Here is a 15,499-nt window from a genome sequence, read left to right on the forward strand (position 1 = left end):
GGTAGGTCATGCAATCATGTTTGTCCTCACCTTCACTAAACTCTGCCTTACCATATTCAGCAACATTCCCATCACCCTCCACCCTTTGTGCCTTGGAGGGCACATGAGGTAGGAATGTGGCTGGGTTTAGTGTGTTGCATCTTTTGATGGTAATATTTACTGGGGCCATCAGCGCTAGTTCCCACTTGGTGAACCGTGATGAGGACACATGTCGTGTTTGGGCAGAATTTAGGAGGGCAGAGACAGCATGGGGAGCATGAACAGTTAAATCGTGTCCTAACACCACATCCTCACTCTTGTTTACTAATTGTGCTATCGCAGCTACACTTCGTAAGCAAGTTGGGAGTGAGCGTGCTACTGTGTCCAGCTGGCCACTGTAGTACGCTACTGGTCGGTTGGCATCACCATGCTTTTGGACAAGTACTCCTGCCGCACACCCAGCTGATTCTGTTCCGTACAGTTCAAAGGGTTTCCCGTAATCTGGCATTCCCAGTGCTGGGGCCTTTGTTAGGCTCACCTTTAGTTCCTCGAAAGCCAGCTCAGATTCCTCAGTATGAGAGACCCGGTCTGGCTTAGTTGAGGAAACCATTTCTTGTAGTGGTAATGCCAGAATAGAGAATCCTGGGATCCAATTGCGACAGTATCCACACATGCCTAGGAACGTACGGATCTGGTGCTGGGTCTGTGGCAGCACCATGTTTTGAATCGCTTGGATTCGGTCATCAGTGAAATGTCTCAGTCCTTGTGTAAGGCAGTGGCCCAGATACTTAACCCTGGTCTGACATAATTGTAGCTTATCCTTTGATACTTTATGTCCTGTCTCTGAGAGATGCATCAGCAGCTGTCGAGTGTCATCTACTGATGACTCCAGTGACTCAGAACACAACAACAAGTCATCGACATATTGTATTAGTATCGAACCACTCATAGGTTGAAAGGATTGTAAACAATCATGCAAGGCCTGGGAGAAGATGCTGGGGCTGTCTATGAATCCCTGAGGGAGTCGAGTCCAGGTATACTGTACTCCTCTGTAGGTAAAACGCAGAACACAAATCAATGACTGTGAAATGAGTACAGTGAGGTGGGATTTGCATCAGGATGACAGCTGGGTTTGGCACTACGGGGAATTGGCTCTCAACTACTTTGTTTACCCCTCTTAGATCCTGCACTAGTCTGTAGCCCCTCCCCCCACTCTTTTTTACAGGAAAGATGGGACTATTGGCCGTGCTGGAAGTTCTAACTAGGATTTCTTGTTGGAGCAATTGTTTGATCACTGGGTATACGCCTAGTTCGACTTCAGGTTTTAAAGGGTATTGCGGTATTTTTGGGGCTATCCTGCCTTCTTTTAAACAAATCTCTACTGGAGCTACATTTGCCATCAACCCAGCATCCAGTCCATCTTTAGTCCAAAGGGAACTCGGTATTTGTGCTGTAATTTCAGCTACCCTAGATGGATTTGACTCTACAACCGTGGAATACAACATTAGCCTCTGAGGACTGTCCAGCATATCTTGCATTTCTTGTGCAAGATCTCTAGGAGTGTCCAGAAATACCCCATCAGGGGTGCAATAGATGACACATCCCATTTTACATAGTAAATCTCTACCCAGGAGGTTAGTCGGGGCCGCTGCAGCCAACAGGAAAGAATGTTTGGTATGCAGAGGCCCGATTGTAACCTCCGCTGGTTTCGTCAGTGGGTAATGTTTTATTTTTCCTGTTACCCCAATTGCTGCTACTGATTGGTCAGTGAAACCCAAGTGAAGGGGAGTGTTGAGAACAGATCTGGCCGCCCCTGTATAAACCAAAAAGGTTTGCCTTACTCCAGCTATATCAACCTTTACCTGAGGTTCCTCTCTAAGGTGTTGTGTTAATCTAACTGGCTGTAGGATACAGGTATGACCTGTTTCCTATTGTCTTACCTGGGTTGCCCTTAGTACAGTGTCAGCCATCAGATGGGGAGGAGGCATGTTGCGTGACCTGTCTGTCTCCTCCCATTGTCTAGGGGCTGGGTATCTCCGTGTCTCACCCTGGTGAGATTCCCAGTCTCGCCTATGTGTTTTGTAACTCCTGGGGTTTCCTGATTTGCATTGGGTTGCAAAGTGTCCCTCCTTGTTGCAGTTGTAGCAAATTATTGGCTTTCTACCTGTGTCTCTGGTGTTCTGGTGGTGTGGGGTCTTGTTAGGGGCCTTACTGAAAGCTTGGATGCTAACCATCATCAATTTATCGGTTTGCAGCTCTCTGTGCTTCTTTATGTTTCGGTCGTGGTCCATGGCAGATTCCCGTAGGGCATCTACTGTCATTCCACGCCAATTTGGGAAAGATGTCTGAACTCTAGCTCTCAGATTTTTTTTAAGCCCTTCCACTAGCACAGAGACAATCATCTCCCTCAGGTGGGGGTTGTCCTTAGGCTCGGAGACACCAGTGTATTTTGATACCGTTTTCAAGGCCCTGGAGAAATAATCACCAGCGGATTCACCATCCTTTTGTTTGATGGTGAATATCTTGCTATATTCCACTGCCGCAGGAAAATATACTCCCAATTGTAAGTTGATTAGGCGTATATTTTCCTGATTGATCTCATCATTTATTTCCCTGTCCGCTCTCAACCCACTATCCTGAATGAATTTCGGGATATCTATGTGGGTAGGGAGACAGGCCCTCAACATGATTCTCCAATCCTTGTTGGTGGGTTCATCAGAGTTTCCCAGATCCCTTACAAATTTCTGGCTCAATGCCAGATCTTTCCTAGGATCGGGGAAATCTGAAATGATGGACCGCAGTTCTAACCGTGTCCATGGATTTAGCATGGTCATCTTTCTGGTAGGTATCACACCCTCTCTGTCTGCCTTACCATAAGGAACCTCCAGCGTGCGTACAGGGTATGTTTGCACCACATCCACATTACTGGGACCTGGTCTGGAGTCGACTGTGTCTGTGCTGTGTGGTGCTATCTTACCTGAGTCCATAACTACGCTGTTGGCATCAGCCGTCTCCTCTTCCTGTGCTGGAGCCCCAGCAGCAGGTTTTGCTGGTTCAGCCTTTCCTTCAAGCATGTTAATTGCATGGGAGACGGCCAATGTCAACAGCTGATCGTTTTCCTCTCTGGTTTCCTTGTAAGGGGATAAAACAGGGTACAAGTTAGAGATGGTTAAATCTTTACGGATGTTTTGCTTAGCAGTTATTAACCCCTCCGGCACATATGGAGGTGGGGGAGCGGTTGCGGTTGCATTCCTGTTGCGGCTGATTGTATCTGATATTGCTAGACATCCAATTCCCCATTGTTCCTGCCCTTCCTTCTGCCACAACTTAAGAATTTCAATGTGCTTCACTCTCTTCTTACGACAGGAGAGTAGGCATATCTCATCTTTTACTGCTGATAAGATTTCTGGATCAAAGCTACCAACACTGGGAAATTCTAACTTGCTGCCCTGTGTCATCTTTTTTCATTTCTTTTGGTAAACAACTGCTCGTTCACCGTGCTTACTGCACATTATGAAAGCTGCCGACCCTTTGGGTCGACTAGATTCCTCCCTAACTAGCACGGCATCCCTGTGCGACCCGTTACAGGAATAAACGTTCACAGCTAGTAGACACCGGTGGGTCCTTTATTCAGTGAGTCGCTCCCAAGACACTCCTCCTCAGCGACCTGCAACGGTCCCACAATCAAGTGAGGTGCGCAGGGTACGAGGTAATAATACTCAATCACCAAGTCTTTCGGCTAGTAGCGAACAGCTAGTCAACTTGCAAGGTGCGGCCAAATTTTTCCAGGACACAACAAAACTTGTTTTTCCTGTGTCCCCAAAAACTATTTTCTAAAGCAGCTAATCAGATCACGGGGTTCCGATTTAGCTTCTTGTACCCTCCCGGTGGATCAAAATAGGTAGGTCCACGGAAGGGGCAGTTCCTATGGGCACATCGTCACGTGCGCCTTGTCCTACACTGGACTGCGCTACTACGCTTGAGTCGTGTCGTCACACACCCGTTCACCTCAGTGATTGTTTCACACTGGGTGCTAGTTACACCTTGGTCTTATGCTTAAACTTGAAATATTTCTGTACAGAAAAATCTTCCCAGGTTGGTAGTTTCTCACTAGATACTTATGCAGGTATAAATCCCTTTTAAATGGCTATAGGAATCTATTAAAATAATGTTTGAGTTGCTTGTTTTTGGGAAAATGAACAATAAAAGAAAAACTTATTTTCTCTTATTAATCACCGCCTTATCCACAGTATGTTACTATACTGTTTTAAATAAAGCTAGTGATTAAATACTGTTCACCATTGGGTTCCTATGTGTGCTGCATGTGCAGTGCCAGTGAACAGCCACGTGTGTACGTGCGTTTGTTAAACCTGTTCACAGGCCGCCGATGAATCGGCCACCCACGTGTTCTATAGTGTATTTGCAAGGTCGCGCTCGGGTTTCGCTATACGCAGTGATTGCGCATAAATATGGAATAAATCCCTTAACTTCGTCCGAAAGTTACGTACAGAGATGCAAAATAAATTCCGCACTCAATCCGTAAATTACGTACAAAGATGCGAAAATTTCCCAATGTAAGCACGTGCGCGCGCACCTTGCGTAATACACAATAGACGCTTCACGTTACTGTAAAAGACCCAGAACTTATCGCCACGTGGCGGAGTCCCTGGCCCTGCAGTAACTAACAATAAAAGTTATAGTTTTGCACAGAAGGGATCCTCTATGTACTATAATAAACCCAGGCCTTTGTCTCCACGTGTGCGAACCTTATCGTACGTGGCACATATACTGTAATGAACAAGCAACTCAAGACACTATACCCCGTTAAACTACTTGTGGCAGGCAGAAGTACAGTTTATTAAACACTTAAATATACTTTAAAACACGTGGCTTAATGTTTCCTTGGATTTCACTTATTGTACTTCGAGTTCAAACGCTAGCACCTCTCAAACCCTGCACTGCCGCGGACCTGGCCTATCCAGCAATGGATAATAATTACTTCCACCCTTTTGGTGGTATAGGTCAAGCCGCGCGTTTGGTACCGAGTTCTAGAGTGTGAAACGGCCGGACGCCAGCCCCCAATTATCAATACCGATATTTATATGATCAAAGAACAATAAGTGAAAAGCGTAGGTTACGTATTATGTCCGTAACCTGCGTACCCTTTATTTCTAGCTACGTGCGAACAAAACGTAGCGCAGCGTAGCGTACCTTTATCGTGTATTGTACACGGTAGAACCAATGTATTAATAAGAGATCCCTTCGCAGTACTTTGTCTCTAATCTGCGAATACACCTTTTAGGACAATGTCCGTACTATACCTTATCGCTATATGCGAATAACAGACGAGACCACAGTATAAAGGTGAGGAGATAGAAACTCCGTAAATGATGTATTTAGTCCCTAATGGACAAAAGGGGATTACAGAAATAGGAAAAGTACAGTATAACACGTAATGCAATTGTCTAACAATGAATATACTAATCAAGCTCTACTAGGGAAAGAAAACAGGCACAGAATACAATCAGCCAACAATACAATAAAAGTAAGTACAGTGAATGCAACCGTTTACCGTCTCATCAAATATGCGCAGCGCAGTCCGGTCGGAGCTCGCTATATTCAGGTTGAACTATAGCCCGGTCAATGGTCAGGGAAAAGAAGCTGTGCCGAAGTGACCGAGGCCGCCCTGGGTCACCCAACTTATAGGGTCAGAAGGGGGAGGTCAAAGGCCATTCCTATTGGTCAGGGTTCGTATGTCAAGTCCTCTGTGATTGGGGCAAAGTATTGCACCTGGTTTGGATAGGTGCAGGGGGAGTGAACTTTGGAGTCCTTTGTCTGTTGGCATCGTCGTCAGGGGTCGTAAATAGCAGTAAGAACCGGTTATAGCTAGATTCTTTTGTAACACACCTTTTAACAGAAACAGTCTTGGAGATATGGATTTTGTCCGTAATTATCGGACCGTATGAATTGCGATTTATTCGCAATGACCTGAATACTGCGCATGGGAAACGGAACGTAACGGTACCAAACATTATACAGACGGAAGTATGTAATGCTGACTAAACTAGTGTTCTAAACCTTTAACTATATTTTATTTGGTGTAAGTATGGTATTATGAATTTATGTGTAATAGTATGGCTGCGCTTCTGGTCCACTTTGTCACACAGACTCGGGTATGGATACTTTATTTGCGCAACTCTGCAAACCAAAATGGCGGCCATACCATCCTAAAATGGCGTGTGTGCAACTCGACTTTAACAGTCCACCCTTTGACAGTAAATATAAAACTGTCACAGTACAAACATTCTTCATAACAATACAGAAATTCATAATCCTAACAGAGAAATTGGCATCCGTGAATTAAACATATAAGGGGAGTAAACCATCTGCTCTTTGGCCGATCCGGGATCATGGATAAATGATGGGCCGCATTTATCGAACAATCTACTCAGGGTGACGAAGGATAATGTACAATTTTTGGGATAAAAATAAAAACAAGGGAGGTTACAACATATACATCTTCACAAATATGGTATCTTTTAGTGGGTGGTGGTTTCAATTCTAGGGTCATATACCAAACCCTGATCTTCCTCTGCATCCCTCGTTCTTACACTCATGATTTCAGTACGTTTTGTCTTTCCCCGAGTCACCATTTTTACACATTTAAACAATAACACAAAGACTATGATGGCACCACCGATACAGAGAAGGAGTTTTCCGATGTTAGCTATGATTCCTTGCGCCCATTCTCCTAAACCAGAGAACCAGTGCATTGGGTTCAACCAGGAGGTCCAAATTCTTTCGGAACTGACCAAACGCCATGCTGTGCGGACATTGTAAGAACAAACGCCCACAGGTCGTCCGCATTCGGTCGGACTGACTCTCTAAGAAGAGGGTGTGTTTTCGGACTACATCCAAACCGTGCATGTGCGGTGGGAACACAAAGATTCTGCACGGTCTTACAGCGTCCGAACAAACGGGAAGCTGCCCGTACGCACCGATTCGGTGTATTTCCACAAACAACACTACTGTAATCGAAACTCATACATCTGCCACATGACACACTTATGCAATTAGGCAACCTCATAAAAAATGGATTGTTATTTATTGTAATCAATTACTTCCTAATGGATACTTAAACACATTACTACTACTTTAGATTAACCCTTACCTCATGTTAAGTGGTATGAATTCATTGATGCCCCTTTACCTATGTTTTATGTATATTATATAATAATTGCACGTCAAATGCAATATTTTACAATGTGCTTATTATTACTAACACATACTCACAAATTTCTGTCCATTGCTTGCAGTGTAAATTCGGTGAACATTTCTGGACGGTATTAGTGAGAACGAGTACGGAGACCATGCGTGGCACATGCGCATTGCGTTGCCTACGTGTGCGCAGATGGCTAAAAAGCGCCCTCCGAAAGAATTCGAAATGGACCGCACCAACCAGAATAAGGCCTTATGTAACCATAACAAAGATTGAGGCAATCCCCTTTGTTTTCATGAATGTCCGCGGACCTGAAGTTGGAGGACACACTATTGATGGGAACCTTTTGTCAGATCACAACTCGCAGACCGGAAGTCACGGACAGCCGACTTCCACCGCAATGTCAATTCCTCGACTCCGAGGACCGGAAGTTGCTCTCATGTCACTTACGGCGCCTCATAGACCGGAACCGGAAGTGAAGCCATGTCCGCTGGAGCTGGCGTTTGGCGGACATGTAAGGGGGTACTCTCTTTCCAAGTATACACTTATGACTTCCGGGCGAGGTCCTGTTTATTCCCGCCGCCATTTTCCCACCTTTTTTCTGATAAATACAGGACACACAGAAGCAAACATTAGCCTTGAAAAAGAGTCACAAGACTTGAAACGCATTGGCCAACAGGATTGCTTTTACAAGGACCCCATCCAGTGCAGACTTGTGGAGCCAAGTCTTTGACATCTGGAACACTGTTTCACCATCCTAAGGCTCCACCCCCATCACTGGGTAAGGGAGGATTACCACTTTTTAATCATTGTCTGTTTTTTACAATTTTTTTTTTTATGGAATAAATGTGCTTTCACCTATCTGCGCCCAAAGTGCTTCTTACCTACTTGTTTTATGTGTACTAGCATGTCAGAGAGATCAATGCCTCCCATATGCTGATTGTAGGCAGGGATTAGTGATTGGCATGGGACGGCGATCTTTGTGTTGGCCTCTTTGCTCCACCATTTGACAGAGGAAAGAGGTGTAATCCCAGCGGCACTGCTTAGAAGGCTCACACGTTTGTTGTCAAACCATTTCACTGCGAGCAGCCGTTCAGCAGACCTGTAGTCAAAAGCTCCACGTCCTTCCTTCATCAGCTCTTTGTACGTCTTTAAGATTGCTCCACCCATGTGGTTTGATTGGACAGTGCCAATGCATCTGATTCCCAGGTTCTCGTGCAGGTTTTGGACCAATTCGAAACTGGTAAAGTAGTTGTCACAGAAAACAACTGAAAGTCGTGGCAGTGTTATAGTCTTGCAGAGCGTTGTCACAAGTTTGGCCCCTAGAAGCATTGCCTCCTCCTGCTCAGTTAGGGCAACATTGAAGAACATGGATGCCCCCTGATAGAGCAGAAGGTCATGAATGATGCCAGATGAACTGGCCCGGCAGAACAATTTAAAGCCCCACTTGTCTGGCTTGTTGGCAATATATTGGCAAAGGGAACCAGCCCTCGTGCCTTTATACGCCACCATGACCTCATCCACACTGTGCTGGTAAGTGGATGGGATCAAAAGACACTGCTGACGAAGCATGTCAAAAAGTGGGCGGATTTTGTAAACACGGTCTTGAGTGCCATGGCACTGCTGATTATCATTGAAGTGAATGAATCGGCGTAACTGCTTGAATCTCCTCCTTGGCATAATATCAGCTATTACGCTGAACCACGACTCATGGTGCCAGTAGTCATCAATGGCTGGGAAGCTAAAAACACCCATGAAGAGAAGCATTGCCAGGAATTTTTCAATCTCTTCAGTACTGGTATTGATTGGATCTCCCCGCTCCTGGGCAGAGTAGAGATTTGTTTGCCTCACGATATGTGTGATCATCTCAACTGTAAAGAGCGTTTGAAAATATTGAAAGGGTGTCTTTACAGCATCAGGGGGGTTAAAACTTGAGTCTGGAACCTGGAATGTCTCAATGTCTTCATGTAGCCACAAACTTCTTCTTGGTTTCTTTGCACCTGGAAGTGATGGGTCAGGTGTGTCCTGTAGCTCATCTAAAGAAACTTTAAGGGAGTTTTTCCCCTTTCTCCTCCTCTTTTTGGATGGTGGTTGCGAGGATGTACTTGCTAAGGCAATCTCCTCCTCATCCAAAGAATCAAAATATGTTTCCCCACTGTCCTCTGCTGGTGTGGGCAGATAATCTGGATCCTCTACAGGGTCATCATCACTCAGATCTGAGTCCTGAGGATTTTCGGGCACAAGGGCAAGAAAGGTGCGTGGTCTTGCACCGTAAAATTTCCATCTATCTATCTATCTATCTATCTATCAGAAAATAGAAAATAGAAAGAAAACAATTTGTTACTATGACATAACAGTAACACCAGAATTTATATAAATTCTACCAATTTATTCTTGATATTTGCCATATACAGTACATAATACACATGAAATGTCTCATACATGATATTGATAAATTATTTTTAATCAAAGTTCAATTAAATAACATTAAATTAATAATTGTAATAACAATGCATGATCATTTGTATTTAATTGTAAATAGCACATTTTACCAACATTAGCTAGCTTCTCTAACTTTACCATAATATGACAATTCCACCGTTTGGTAGAGCATGTTTTAAAAAAATTATTCGTCCCTTATAAAACTTATTTTTGTTACATAAAGTTACATAATTCTGATAACTCTTCTGAGACGATAATATGTAAAAAAAAACAAAAAAACAGTCTTACTTTGAAAATTCCGCCGATATCTGTCATCAAGGGAAGAGTGAATTTTCTCTGTGTCACGTCCGGTTTGACAGGACACTGAAAAGGCATACTGCTCAAAGCAACAGTGCCACCTATGGGATTTTTTTTTGTATTTTACAACTAAACCAAACGGCAGAGATGGCTCATTCAGGTTGAGTTAAGATCAACGCATTTTCAAATGAGATATAGTGACTAAAAGTGTGGTCAACCAAATAGTCAAGCAGGACCATAAAGGGTTAAGTGCTATATGAACTAACTAGGCCTTCTCATGGACAGTGACTAAGTCTAAACAGAAGAGAATTTTTTTTTCAATGTTATCTTATAATGGCTGAACCCTGTGTGTGAGGGCCCTTATACTACCATGTGTCACTCAAAGATAAGCAGAAAGAAATCTAGGCTAGTAAAAAATCAAAAAACAGAAACTCAATAACCCCCTAAGGCTGATAGATCAACAAGTCATCGTGGTAGGTTCTCCACCCATGTCTCCGCTTCTCCAGGCGTATTGAAGAAGATAGTCTTATTATTATATATTACTCGAAGTCGAGCCGGAAAAAGCATTGAGTACTGCATCTGTCTATCACGCAATTTCTTTTTAATGTGTATGAATTGAGATCTCGACTTTTTGTACATCTGTAGTGAAATCTGGGAACACTGTCACTGGATGGGAATCCATCATCAGCATCCCCTGAATCCGTGCCAAGCGAAGCACCATATCCCAGTCTTTATAATGAAGCATCCGTGCAATAAATGTGCGTGGAGGGGCTCCAGGAGGTAGGGCTCTAGAGGGTAACCGATGCGCCCGTTCAACTGCGAACTGAGGGCTGAAATCTTCTTTATGGAAGATTTTTAGGAGCCTTCCTCAAGGAATTTCTCTGGATTTAACCCCTCCGCACGTTCTGGAATACCCACGAATCTGATATTGTTTCTCCTAAGGCGTCCTTCAATATCAGACAACTTAGATTTAACTGCCGCCATTTGAGAGGATAATTCAGCAACGGTAGTTTTTAAGGGGGCATTGGTATCCTCAAGATCACTGACTCTCTGTTCCACTCCACCCACTCTCTCACGTAATTTCTTAAAAACCCAAGCTTGGACTCAAAAAAAATATAGCAAAAATAGACAAATTCACTTCTCAGGATAAGCTCACAGATTCCCCTTCATACATATACAAATATACAAAGGTACACTCTCACTAATGCTGTGGAGTGTTAAATGTGGAACTCCAAGCAGGGACCAAAGGCAATAAACATATGAAATAACACTGCAGCTTTTCCTACAGTGGGTGATGCACAACAGCCCACAAAGATTCCAGGGTTGCTATGTCCCCTTATCCTCTCACTCAATACCATGGTCAGGAGTTTCAGTCACTAACTGGAGTGGAGATGTAAATGTGTCCTCTGGCGTTTCCTCTTTTTATTTATTTATTTTTTTCTCCTCTTCTTTCCCCCCTTTAGAATGGCACTGACTTCCACAAGGGGAAAGTTTGCTAGAGAGGTCCCAGCAGCAGTGAGTGCCCTCCAGCCACTGCACAGGCACCGAGAGCAAGGCAGAAGTCACCGGACCAGGTGAGCTGTACAGTCCCGCCGGAAGCGTCTCCCCGCCGGACCACACAGCAGGATCTCAGCGGGGTCATGAATGGCTTCCAGCCTGCAGCACACCACCGTACCTCCACCACACAACAGCACACAACTCAAGGGGGGTCCTCCGGGAGTCACCTGTAGCTACTATCCGTCTCTGCTACCAGATATGCCCTTAAAGGATTAACAATACGGATGAGAACGGGAAGTTTGCAGTCTCCTTGCTGTCTACTAGTGATGGGTAGTTCGTGAATGATTAGTTCAAAATGATCTAATCTTCAAAGTGAACTAAATCGTTCAGATCACTGCTCTGGTAAAGATTAGTTCATTTAGTTCTCCAGGAAGTAAAGCAAGTGGGAGGTGTAATACAGACAGACAGAGCCCAGCAGATCCATAAGGCTCATTTACTGGATCTTTACTTCCTGTAGCTAAAGTTAAAAGTACAACAAAGCCCAGCAAATACAGATCTAATAAAATAAAAGTATGCATTGCCTAGCCAGAGTCTATGTGTGGGGTGTCTGTGAGTGAGCATGTGTGCTCATGCTGCTCACCTTTATGTGATGCTATCATTATATGATTAGTCCAGATGACCAAACACTTGCTGCTGCTTCTGGTACTGGGTCCTGAGCATACTGCTGTGCTAAATCTTCTGTTGGGACTTGTGTAGGAGCTTCTGCAGCAGCCATGTTATCAGCTCTCATGCAATACACAGGAGGCAGTACATGGTAGCTGCCAAAGATGGCAGTGCTGAGCTCAGACATGGTCTGGACTCTGCGGATCCAAATGAACTACATTGTCCTGATGACTCATGAGTCCTGCAAATAGTTCAGTAGTTCAATTAGTTCACTGATCATACAGATCCCTGAACTAATCTCTGACTATACACCATAATGAGACTGTACAGTACCTGTGAGCTACCATGTGTGGCACTGCTGTGCTCAGGCACATGTATTGTGTGTATGCAGCCACAGACACAGTGCTGGCTGCTGCATGTTATACAGTATACTGTAGTAGCTCTGTTTACTCCACATTACAGTCAGAGATGGATATGTATGAACCTTCATGATGCATACAGTGGAGCAGTTGCCCCTAGCAACCAATCAGCAACTGGTTACTTTGCAAAGTCTCTACTTTATCTCTCTCTAAGGTCAGTTACATTGGGGCAAGGGGACATGTTTTTTTCTAATTATTTTAAAAGCAGAAAAAAATTACTTATTAAATTACTCTGAATTTGGGTATTTTACTTGCATATTATGGAATATTATGGAAGGTAAAATAAAAACCACAATGGGATTAATATTGAAGAGCTAAACAATAAACATGTCACTAGAAGGTGCTGTATAACTTATTGCTTTTCTAAACTAGAAAATAATCTGATTTATTAAACATACAGTATATGATCACTCTAACAAGACTATAACTCCTACAATGAGCTGGTATTACAATGCCTGCTCTGTGTGTCCTAATCTAGTCTAGTTCATCTAGATCCATGCACTCCTCTCAGTCTCTGAGTCAGTGCTGGAATAATGAACTAAATGAACTAGATGAACTAATCTTCTGATCTAATCTTTTGGGTGAACTAGATCATAATGAACTAGTCACCAAAACGAACTAGATTTCCCATCACTACTGTCTACTCCATACTAAGCCAGGCTCCTCCCCACCTGTGGCTCAGGAATGTGCACTTCTAGTACGAGAACTGTACCCGTCCTGTACATCTCCTACAATACTCCCAACCTGCCTCTGGTTTCTGCTGGTTGTGAGCAGTTTCCCTCTCCCGGCAGGATTCAGACACAGGGGAAGACAAATATCCCATGTATATGTAACTACAGGGACCCCCTTCCATTGTTTATAACGGCAAGGGAGTTAACATTGCAATAAGTGTTTTTTTTGTTTTATTTAGTTTTTATTTTCTGTTTTAAGAGAGAGCGCAATATATTTTAAAGTAAACATTAAGGGGCTTCTTTATCATTCAGTATTTGCAGCATATCCCAACAATATCTTATTAACCCTTTGAGTGCTAACATCTCTGGGGGAGATGTGCAGAATATTCACGAAAAGTGCCAGCGTCGCTCACATTTGTTGTTTGAATGAAAATTTTAAACAAATAAAAAAAATTGTGTAAATTTTCGTATTACAAACTTAATACCACAAAAACGGAAGCTCTCCCACTTCACCTACCAGATATTGCCATAACTCTTTTAAAAGCTAACTATAAATATATCTGGAAAGATATATCGATCAAATATTTGGGTATTAATTTAGCTAGGGACTGCGACATTCTAGAATCTAACTACGAACCTTTACTACGAGCATTTTGCACCCTAACAAAAGATTGGATGATGCAAGAGGTGTCCTGGGTAGGCCGTATTAATGCAGCAAAAATGGTACTCCTTCCTAAACTAATGTATCTTTTTCGCACTATCCCTCGCCCCCCTCCCCTCTGTGATCTGTAACAAATTTGATAACTTGTCTACTTATATATGGAGAAGGGCTAAGCCTAAAATAGCTAAATCCACCCTGTCTCTTGCTAAGGATGAAGGCAGATTAGCCTACCCAAATTTAGAGAAATATCACTCTGCCTGCATCTTAAACCAGACAAGAGATTGGTTTTTGATAGACAAGGTTAAGCCTTGGGTAGCGATAGAAAGAGCCACCATTTCCCCTTTTGATCTCCCTGAATTACTCAAACTGCCCCCAAAAGTCATCATACCGAAAGTCAACACTTGTAAAGCCGTCCACACGACAATTATGTCATGGCACAAATTAGTATCCTCGAGTGAACACATTATTCTGCCTTCGCCTTAACTCTCTGAAAACCATAGCATCCCTAATCCCTGATTTAAACGTAGATCTATGGGCTACCCTAGGGCTACTACATGTTCACAATATACTCTCTGATGGAATCGTGGTACCCTTTTCCCACCTTCAAATGCAATATCAGATCCCGAAACGGGACTTTGGGCGAGATTTACTAAAGGGAAAATGACGTAAAACCCCCGTTTTACGGCATTTACCTATGTATCAATCCCCGTTTTCGCAAGGCTGGGTATCGCCACCCCCTGGGTGGCGATACCCTATAGAAGCCTATGGGCTTCTTTCACCTCCCACCGTACGACGTCCGCGCGCCCCCCCCCCTCCCATCCTCCAAAATCTCCTCCTTCCCCTAGTGTGACAGCCGGCTTCAGGGGGAGGAGGAGACGCAGGGGGACGCTGCCAGCCGCCGGGAGGTGACGGAGACCCCCGCAGCCCACATCACAGGTATCGCCGGGGTCTCCGTCACCGCAACCCGATGTTAGTACATATGCGGCAGCATCGCGGTGGCTGCAGTGCGAAGGGCGGCGATGTATGTTAATACATCCCGCCCTTAATACTTACAAATTAGGCATTGGATCTCCTGCTTTCTCCCTAAACCAGCTCTCTACACCTCAAAATCTCAAAGTGTATTAACCATTCAGAGATGTTTTTTAAACTAGTTCACAGAGCTTACCTCACTCTGAATAGACTTCACAGGTTCTGGGCTACTGTCTCCTCGCGGTGCTGGAGACAGTGTGGCTCGGTGGGTAATATACTGCATGTTTTTTGGTCTTGTCCAGTTTTATGTCCCTTGTGGACTGAAATCTCTGCTCTTATCGCCAAAGTATTCAACCAGTTTGTCCCCATGGACCCCCTCATTGCACTTTTCCACTATTCCCCAGGGGCATTACCCTCTGACTATAGATATCTCCTAGGTCATATCTTAATAGCAGCTAAAGCCTCCATTGCCCAATTCCGGAAGTCCCGACATACCCAATATCCATATGATTGAAAATAAAATAAAACACTTTCTATTTGAAACCTCTGATGCTGTTTACTCCACGAAAGCATCGTCCATATTAAATGGATCAGATGGAGTGAATATAGGGCAAAAGCAGGTTACCCAAGTACCCGTGGCACCTTTTCCGTATCCGTTTTAAATTCGCCAGATCATGCCTCA

Source organism: Crinia signifera, chromosome 9 (assembly GCF_055691185.1).
Source record: "Crinia signifera chromosome 9, ASM5569118v1, whole genome shotgun sequence".
Lineage (NCBI taxonomy): Eukaryota > Metazoa > Chordata > Amphibia > Anura > Myobatrachidae > Crinia > Crinia signifera.